The sequence below is a fragment of the Saimiri boliviensis genome, chromosome 12 (genome assembly GCF_048565385.1).
Source record: "Saimiri boliviensis isolate mSaiBol1 chromosome 12, mSaiBol1.pri, whole genome shotgun sequence".
Lineage (NCBI taxonomy): Eukaryota > Metazoa > Chordata > Mammalia > Primates > Cebidae > Saimiri > Saimiri boliviensis.
In genome coordinates, this window is record NC_133460.1 from 64,723,638 (window position 1) to 64,732,465 (window position 8,828).

Consider the following 8,828-nt stretch of genomic DNA (forward strand, 5'->3'; position numbering starts at 1 on the left):
TGAGGGTCAAATCTACCTGCTGATGTGTAATTTGTGTTTGTGAGATATTCTCAATAGTGTTTGCTTTCCCTAGCATAGCACTTTTCATGTTTTCCTCACACCTGAATGTCTCAGTGTAAAACCTGTCTGAATTCATTTCTTTTGTGGTTTTTCTTAGTGAACACGCCAGGGTTTTGTTTTATTTATTTATTTTATACCTTTAAAAAGCATAGAGACAAAGACTGTCAACTGGCATATATTACTATATTAGTCTGAGTTCTCCAGAGAAAGAAAATGAGCAGGACACACACACACACACACACAGACACACACACACACACACACAGAGAGAGAGAGAGAGCGAGAGAGAGAGAGAGAGAGAGAGAGAGAGATTTACATTGGCTCATGTGATCATGGAAGCAGAGAAGTCCAGGTCTACACTGAGTAAGCTGTAAACCCAGGACAGTCGAATATAGTTCACCACCAAGTCCAAGGCCCATGGCAGAAGACTGATGTCCCAGCTCAAAGACAGTGAAACGCAAAGACTTCTTTCTTAGCCTTTCATTCTACTGAAACCTTCTGTGGGTTGGATGAGGCCCACGCACAATGGGGAAGGCAATCTGCTTTACTCAGTTTACCGATTCAAATGTCAATTGCATCCAGAAACCCCCTCAGAGACATAGGGAGAAATCATGTCTAACCAAATACCTGGGCACCCCCTGGCCCAGTCAAATTATCCCAGAATTAACCTTCACAGACAGTCTCAGTAAAAGTGACAAATAAACATAGCATCATGTCCTGCCAAGAAAGACATTTTGGTCTTTTCTGTATTGTTGATTTTTCACACATCACCTGGTAATGACAAGATTACCAGGAGGAAAATGTGATCCCAATTGACAAACATTCCAGAAACTGGATTAATAAACACACATAGCTTCCAGGCAGATAAGGCCAAGGCTAGGAAATCGCACTGAACCCGGGCTGTGTTTTGGGAGGGAGGGGATTCTAAACAACAAGGAAAATCAACACTAAATGCACATATGAGAGAAAAGAATTGGGAAGACTAAACATGGGATATTTATGAAACTATCATACCGATATGCATATTGCATATATATACATTTTATTAAATGTACATGCCAAATATATATAATGTATATGACAAATGACATAAATGCTTATGTATTTTTTTTTTTTTTTTGAGACGGAGTTTCGCTCTTGTTACCCAGGCTGGAGTGCAATGGCGCGATCTCGGCTCACTGCAACCTCCGTCTCCTGGGTTCGGGCAATTCTCCTGCCTCAGCCTCCTGAGTAGCTGGGATTACAGGCACGTGCCACCATGCCCAGCTAATTTTTTTTTGTATTTTTAGTAGAGACGGGGTTTCACCATGTTGACCAGGATGGTCTCGATCGCCCGACCTTGTGATCCACCCGCCTCGGCCTCCCAAAGTGCTGGGATTACAAGCTTGAGCCACTGCGCCCGGCCAAAATGCTTATATTTATATATAAAAATATATTGAAAGAAAAAATCATGTAGGTATGTGGAAGAGATTGAATTAACTTTATTATTTATTTATTTATTTATTTATTTGTGTTTTGTTTTGTTTTGTTTTGTTTTTTTGAGACGGAGTTTCGCTCTCGTTACCCAGGCTGGAGTGCAATGGCACGATCTCGGCTTACCGCAACCTCCGCCTCCTGGGTTCAGGCAATTCTCCTGTCTCAGCCTCCTGAGTAGCTGGGATTACAGGCACGCGCCACCATGCCCAGCTAATTTTTTGTATTTTTAGTAGAGATGGGGTTTCACCATGTTGACCAGGATGGTCTTGATCTCTTGACCTTGTGATCCACCCGCCTCGGCCTCCCAAAGTGCTGGGATTACAGGCTTGAGCCACCGCGCCCGGCCTGAATTAACTTTATAATCACTAGTATTGTAATCTGGTCCATTGAAATTTTTAAAAATTGTAGAAAAATAGACGAATGAGAGAGAGAAGGCGTGGTAGGGAACAAATGCCCTATTAGACAGCAGGGAGAAGTCACCAGGTGAAGGAGAATGAAACAACAGGGGTGCCCTCTGTCCTGCTGCCTGGAGCCTGGTCTGTGCTCTGGATTCCTGGGAAAGCCAGCAGGTGAGAGTGTTGGAGCCAGAGGGGCTGAGTCCTGACTGGGGGTGTGGGAATCCATGGGAAAGCAAAGAGACGCAAGTGAAGAAATCAGTTTCAATACTCGAAGTTATCACGGCACGTGTCCGGGACTGTGCATCCCCCGACACTCACCGGGCGCCTCCCCTGTGTCCTCTCCACAGACCCAGGTGGTGCTCCTTATCTCACATGACCTCCCGCCTCCTGAGGACAGGGCTCCCCTCATTCCTCAGCTGAGGGCACCGCCTGACAGATGAGCACCGGGCAGCCCCAGGGCCTCCAGGAGGAGACACGGAGCAGGAAGGAGAGTAAGGACGAACATGACCAGGGTTTTAAGGAAATCCGAGCGGAAGTGGATCCCTGTGAGAAGGAAACTGAGGCCACGGCCGTGGACATGGGTGGAGATGATGGACTAAATGGAGTTTCGTAAAGAGACAGATTTGTACACTTTCCGTGAGAAAAGTTACAAAATGAGGGGGGGAAACAGCAAGAAGCTGGATATGTCAGGAGACGGCCTTGTGGGCCCAGGATTTGCACTTTTACTGAATGTGCCTAATAGGTTGTTACTGAAGGTGCTTGATAGGGGAAAATGAACTTAAAAAGGGATGTTGACGGAGATGAAGAAAACTGGCAAAAGGGACTTTCTAAGAAAACAGGAAGAGGGTCTCTAGAAAGCAGAGATCCTAACAGTTGCTCTTTTTCACATGAAACAATGCATGTGACGTCACTTCCTAAGTGCTAATTTACCAGAAAGAGGACAGAATTAGGTAACATCTATTCATGTATTTATTGTGCAAGTTTTATTGAATTAGCCCTTTGGAAAGTATAATAATTAATGTTATCAACAAAGATTGAATGTGGATATGATTTTTCAGGTCTCCCAGATGATGGAACTGAGATGAAAAGACCAGCACCGCAAATGACTTGGCCAAGGTGAATAATGAGTGCGGGTTAAACCCAGGACCTGAGAACAGATTTGACCCGAAACCCCAGGCTCTTGCTCACCTCACTGGGCTGGAGCATCTGGATTTCTACTTGACCCAGACGGAGCATGAAGAGACCCCACTGCCTCCTCCCCTCTCAGCACCACGACCACCAACGCCCGGATTAGAGCTTCCTGGCTCCTATTACTTCCCTATCTTGGAAAGGCCATTGGTTCCCAGGATCAGCAGAAAATACTTGCAAAACACAGATCTGATAAAGTACCTGTGTCCAAAATAAACAAAGAACTCTTCAAACTCAGTAATAAGAAAGTGAACAACCCAATTTAAAAGTAGGAAAAAGATCTAAACACCTCGCCCAAAAGATATACAGATAGCCAAGAGGTATGTGAAAGGGCAACTCAAAGTCACTTGTCATTAGAAAATTGCTTGTGAAAACAATGAGATAACAGATTTCACCTATCAGAGTGGCTAAAATCTGTAGAAAGTGACAATCTCAAAAGCTGTCACACAAACAGCTACAGGAACTCTCATTGATTGTTGGTAGAAATGCAACATGGTACAATCACTTTGGAAAATGGTTTGGGAGGTTTTTTTTTTGTATTTTGTTTGTTTGTTTGTTTTTAAAAGCTAAACATAGTCTTGCTACATAATCTCGCAATGGCAGTTTAATTAGCCAAATAGAGGAAAACTTATGTTCACTCAAATACCTGCACACAAATATTTACAGCAGTTTTATTTATTCTCATCAAAAACTAGAAGTAACCAAGATGTCCTTCTCCAAAAAAAAAAAAAGAAAAGAAAGAAAGAAAGAAAAGGAAGGAATAAAGGGAGAGAGGGAGGAAGGAGGGAAGGAGGGAACTTAGGTGAAGACTAGAATATCCGGGAATGGGCCTAAACCATCAATCCTTTCCGTTCATGGCCACATGCTGACTAATTATAGCACAGAGAAAGGATACTGTAACATCAAACACAGTTAGCACGGGGTGAGAAGCTGCTCCCCAACCTCTCCTTTCTCCGCTAAGGACACTGCGGGTGGGGCCCCAGCCCCAGCTCTGATGTTGTCCATTTGCCGTCTCACTGGGCCTCCCTCCTTGCACTGGCTCCTCCTTCCCCGGGACCCAGTGAGCGGCCACCTGGGAAGGACGCAGCCTGCCGTGCCCCTTTCTCTCTGACGCCTCTCGATGCCTGCAGAGGTGGGCTCCAGACCCACTCCACCAGTCGTGACTTGAGACTCGCTCACAACGATATCCCTATCCCAGAGCAGGGCCTGGCACTTCATAGCCACGCCATGACGGCTCAGTGAAAGGAGGAACCCCCCACACCGCCCTGGAGGACAGGAACTCCACTGTGGCCCAGAACTTTCTAGTCCCAACAGATCCTGGATGGAGAGACGTGAAAGGCTTTCGAAAGTGGCCATTCTTTCAGACCATCATACTGCCAGCTGCTCCATGTTTCCCCACCCTGGACATGTCTAGAGGGCACCAGCCACAACCACACGCATCTCCCCACCCAGGACAGTGCGGCAGCGTTAGTTTGGGGGTGCCAGTGGGAAGGCAAGGGAGGAACCACGAAAGCTGAAGAGGAGAAAGCAGGTGGCAGTGGGGCAGCAGAGCGGAAACAGAGAAAATAAATGTGGGTAGAGAATGAGGGGGCGCAGGAGGGAGAGAGAGGGAGAGACAGAGAGACAGAGACAGAGAGACAGAGAGACAGAGAGAGACAGAGAGAGACAGAGACAGAGAGAGACAGAGAGACAGAGACAGAGACAGAGAGAGGGAGAGAGACAGAAAGAGAGAGACAGACAGAGAGAGAGAGAGAGAGAGAGAGAGAGAGAGAGAGAGGAAGACAGAGAGAGGCAGATCTAGCCACTGAGGAAACATCTAGAAGAGAACACTTGCCTGCTTAAGTAAAACAACCTACACCTAACCAGTGGTAAGGGTGCTGCAGGCCGTGGGTGCCATGCCCTGGTCACGCTGTGATGTTTAGGGACCATGACATCTTCCCTTGGAATCTAAATCACAATAGAGAGGAGACTCTGTCCCTATCTGGCTGGCAATGTCTTGTGATTGCGCCTTTTGGATCTGGCGGCTCTTCACGTCTGCTCACTTTGTGGGAGGCGGCTCTTGGGGCACCAAATAGGACGATTCAAAACTCAGAGCCCTGGAGGCCTCACTGGAGCCCTGAACAGCCGGAGCTGGCGGCATCCCCGGGTGAAGGCCGAGAGGTGCAGTGCGGAGGCTCCACGCGGCCCCAGGACGATGGAAGGGGTCATCTCTCGGTGAGCGCCCACATCCCCAGGAGCCTCTGCCTAGGTGGACACGGGCCCACGCCGAGCTCTTCTCCGCACAGGCCCTAGCCAGGCGTCCAGGGCACTGGCTGAGTCGTGGGTGATGCAAATCCCTGTGTGTTGACCTCGCCGTGGCTGAAAGGACAAACCGTGATCCGTCCACTTGGAACTGACGTGCAAGAAAAGGGCTCCCGCTGCTGTCAGTTTCCTCGGACTTCGGCAACCGGATTCGGCCTTCTGGAATGGGGACAGGACCCCAGGTGTGGGGTGGCCTTGGATCTGCCGTCCGGCCCAGGCCTTGAGGACTGGCTGACGTTCATCGCCTCTGTTGGTGTCGCTGTACTCACACTCACCAGTGAAGATCCCCCAAATGTCCTGGCTAGAAACGTCCTCCTCCACTTCCTCTCGGACCGTGGTGGGCATTTTTCTGAGTGCAGGCTGCGTGGGAGGTCGGTGGTGGGTAGGGTGGGAGCCTCGAGAAGGAAGAGGCAGGGTGGCCAGAAGGAGCGGAGGAGGAGGAGGAGGCAGGAAGGATGGAGAGCTGGAGGGGGCTGGGGAAATGGGCGTGGGGGGCCGTGAGGGAGACAGGGAGCAGGAGGGGGGTTGGAAGTGGAATGACAGGAGGAGGAGAAGCGGGAGGAGAGAGAGGAGGAGGAGAAGGCGGAAGAAGAGCAGAAACCCCAGCACACTCCCAATCCCGTTCTGGAAATGGGCCGCAGTGCTCCATGCACAAAGGGAAGACGGCAGTTGCTAAGAAAAGAAACCCCAGCGGGGAGGGGGCTTGGCAGAATCTTTACCTCGGGGCAGGAAACTCTGGGACTGGGAGAACTGGCGGCTTTTGCGGAGGCCTAAGTATAGCTCTTCCGGGTTCCTAATCCCAAAAGGGGCTTAGTCACATTCTCCGAGATAGAAACCTAAAGGGAAGAGCAGAGACGCAAGTCTGGGGCGACCCCCCTATTGCAGTTGAAAGGTCCTCGGGTCCTGTGTGTCCAGAAGGAAACAGTCGCGAAGGACATTCTGGTGACGCTGGAGGCTGAGAATTCACTTGCAAAGGCCAGTCACCGATGTCGCTCCCGACGGGCGGTTCCATGGTGTAATGGTGAGCACCCTGGACTCTGAATCCAGCGATCCGAGTTCAAATCTCGGTGGGACCTTGTCGGGCGCTGTGCACAGAAGCAGTCTTTTACACGGGAGCAGGAAGGCGATCCAGGATGCAAACTCCCGCCTCAAGGATAAAGTGAAAGGGGTGTGGATTCCGTTTGCCCTTTGTTCCAAGTCCTGGGTCAGAGGAGGGAAAGGTTTGGGTCTCAGGAGGGTTCCCCGCAGGGCGCGGGCTGCTGCAAGTCCCCGCAGTCCCTCCTGCTCCCGTCTCTAAATGCGTCCCCGGTGATGTCACTTGCGCTCTCCTATCCCCTCCTCAGGGGACCGGGTCCCCAAAACTGCGTTCTCACAGTGGCCTGGTCCACAGGGAAATTGCGAAACATCCAGTCGGAGTCACCAAGCCTGGAGGGTCCCCGTCCTGAGCGGGCCTCCTGGCCCCATGCAATGGGAGAGCCAGCGCCCCAGCAACCCGGGAAGCCCCACCCCGTGACCCTGGGTTTTGGCGTGAGAGGTCTCCGCCACTGAAATGGCTGCCTCGCCTCAATCCTACCCCGGGAGACGCCTTTCACCCAGAAAATCTCTAAGTGGCACCCATTGTCTCTTTGGTAAGGAATGGTGGCTTGAAATTGTGATGGGTTAGCTCAGTCAGTCACTGGTGATTGCGTCTGGGTGTAGGGTCCATGGCTGGAGACCTAACTTAGGAGTAACACTGTTTATTCAGATGGCCCATCCTATTCCGAATGTTAATTTACTGTTCTTCATATTCTGATTTTATGCCGAATTTCTAGCTCCCACGTCTCTACTGCGGGCTCTTTGTCGCTGTTTCACTAAGCTTTGGAAACTGAGTCTGGAAATCTCATTCTTTGGTCCCAAGATCTCAGCCCGAAAGAGAAATCCGCGCAGCGGTCTCTTAAGCTCGCGGACTGGGAGCCCTGGTCCTGCTCCTCCGCAGCCTGGAAGGAACTCCCGCAGGGCCGCAGGGAAGAGGAGGCTGAGCAGCCCAGAGGGATGAGTGTCGGTCGGGGTGGGGGCTCCGCCTCCACCGGCCAGGACCCCGCTCCAAGGAGAAGACGACGCCTTAGGACCAGACAAATGCAAAAATGTTTTCTTCTGCGCGGCAGAACACTTGGGATGGGGCTCATGAGTGGGTGTCGAGAGGGAGCTAAGACGTCCCCAGGCGCTCAGGACCATCGCTCTGATTTTATTTTGAAAATATGAGAATTTTCAGCAGTTACAAAGGGCTGAAAAACGCCACAGTCCTTGAGGGGTCAGTTTGGAGGGTGTGGGGAGGTGCGGTGGGCGGTGGGAGAGAGGGGCCTTGTTGGCTCCCTGGAGTGGACGCAGGAGCGAAAACACACGCTCCGTTTCCCCTTGCAGGCTGGACTGGAGGGCCTGGGATGGAAAATCGCACAGCCAAAGAGGAACAGGCGCATTGAACGTTGTTATCCCAGAGAGAAGGGCGGGGGCCGGGACGCTGCCTCACTGCTGCTGCTCACCACCAGCTCTGCAGCACGTGAGGCTTTCACGACAGCGTGTAGTGCATGCAGATCACTCGTGTTTACAAGCAACTGATCACAGTTCCTTACAGATTTCTTTGTTCCTTCTCCATTCCCACTGCTTCACCTGTCTAAACTTAAAGGGATTTTTTTTTTTTTTTTTTTTTTTTTTTTTTTTAAACGGAGTTTCGCCCTTGTTACCCAGGCTGGAGTGCAATGGCGCGATCTCGGCTCACCGCTACCTCCGCCTCCTGGGTTCAGGCAATTCTCCTGCCTCAGCCTCCTGAGTAGCTGGGATTACAGGCACACGCCACCATGCCCAGCTAATCTTCTATTTTTAGTAGAGACGGGGTTTCACCATGTTGACCGGGATGGTCTCGATCTCTTGACCTCGTGATCCACACGCCTCGGCCTTCCCAAAGTGCTAGGATTACAGGCTGAGCCACCGCGCCCGGCCCTAAAGGGAAAAATTTTTTTATTTTACTTTCGATATTGTTTAAGTTGATCCTCAGCCCACCCTCCTCAAGTAGCTGGGATCACAGGTGTACGACACGGTGTACGGCTAATTTGTGTATCTTTTGTAGCGATGGGGGTTTTGCCAAGTTGGCCAGGCTGGCCTCGAACTCCTGGACTCAAATGATCTGCCTGCCTGGGCCTCCCAAAGTCTGGGATTAAGTGCTGGCCTGCGTGCCCAGCCATCGTTTGTATTTTGCATTGAAATATTTTATAGTCACATGTATCACTCCTCAAAGATTCTGGGTTGTGTAGCACGTGAGTGATGGGGTTCAGGACACACTACTCCAAAATATAACACCTTGGGCTCTTAAATATTTTATACTAAAGGAATTTGAGAAAACAGCAGAAGCAGGAAGGCCACTGTCACCCT

General features: G+C 50.4%; 1 non-coding gene across 1 annotated transcript; it reads left to right on the forward strand.

Annotated features, from left to right (window-relative positions):
• The first annotated feature begins 6,427 nt into the window (after positions 1–6,427).
• Positions 6,428–6,499, forward strand: TRNAQ-CUG (transfer RNA glutamine (anticodon CUG)). Its single transcript has one exon. It is a non-coding gene; the product is annotated as a tRNA-Gln (tRNA).
• Positions 6,500–8,828: the final 2,329 nt, after the last annotated feature.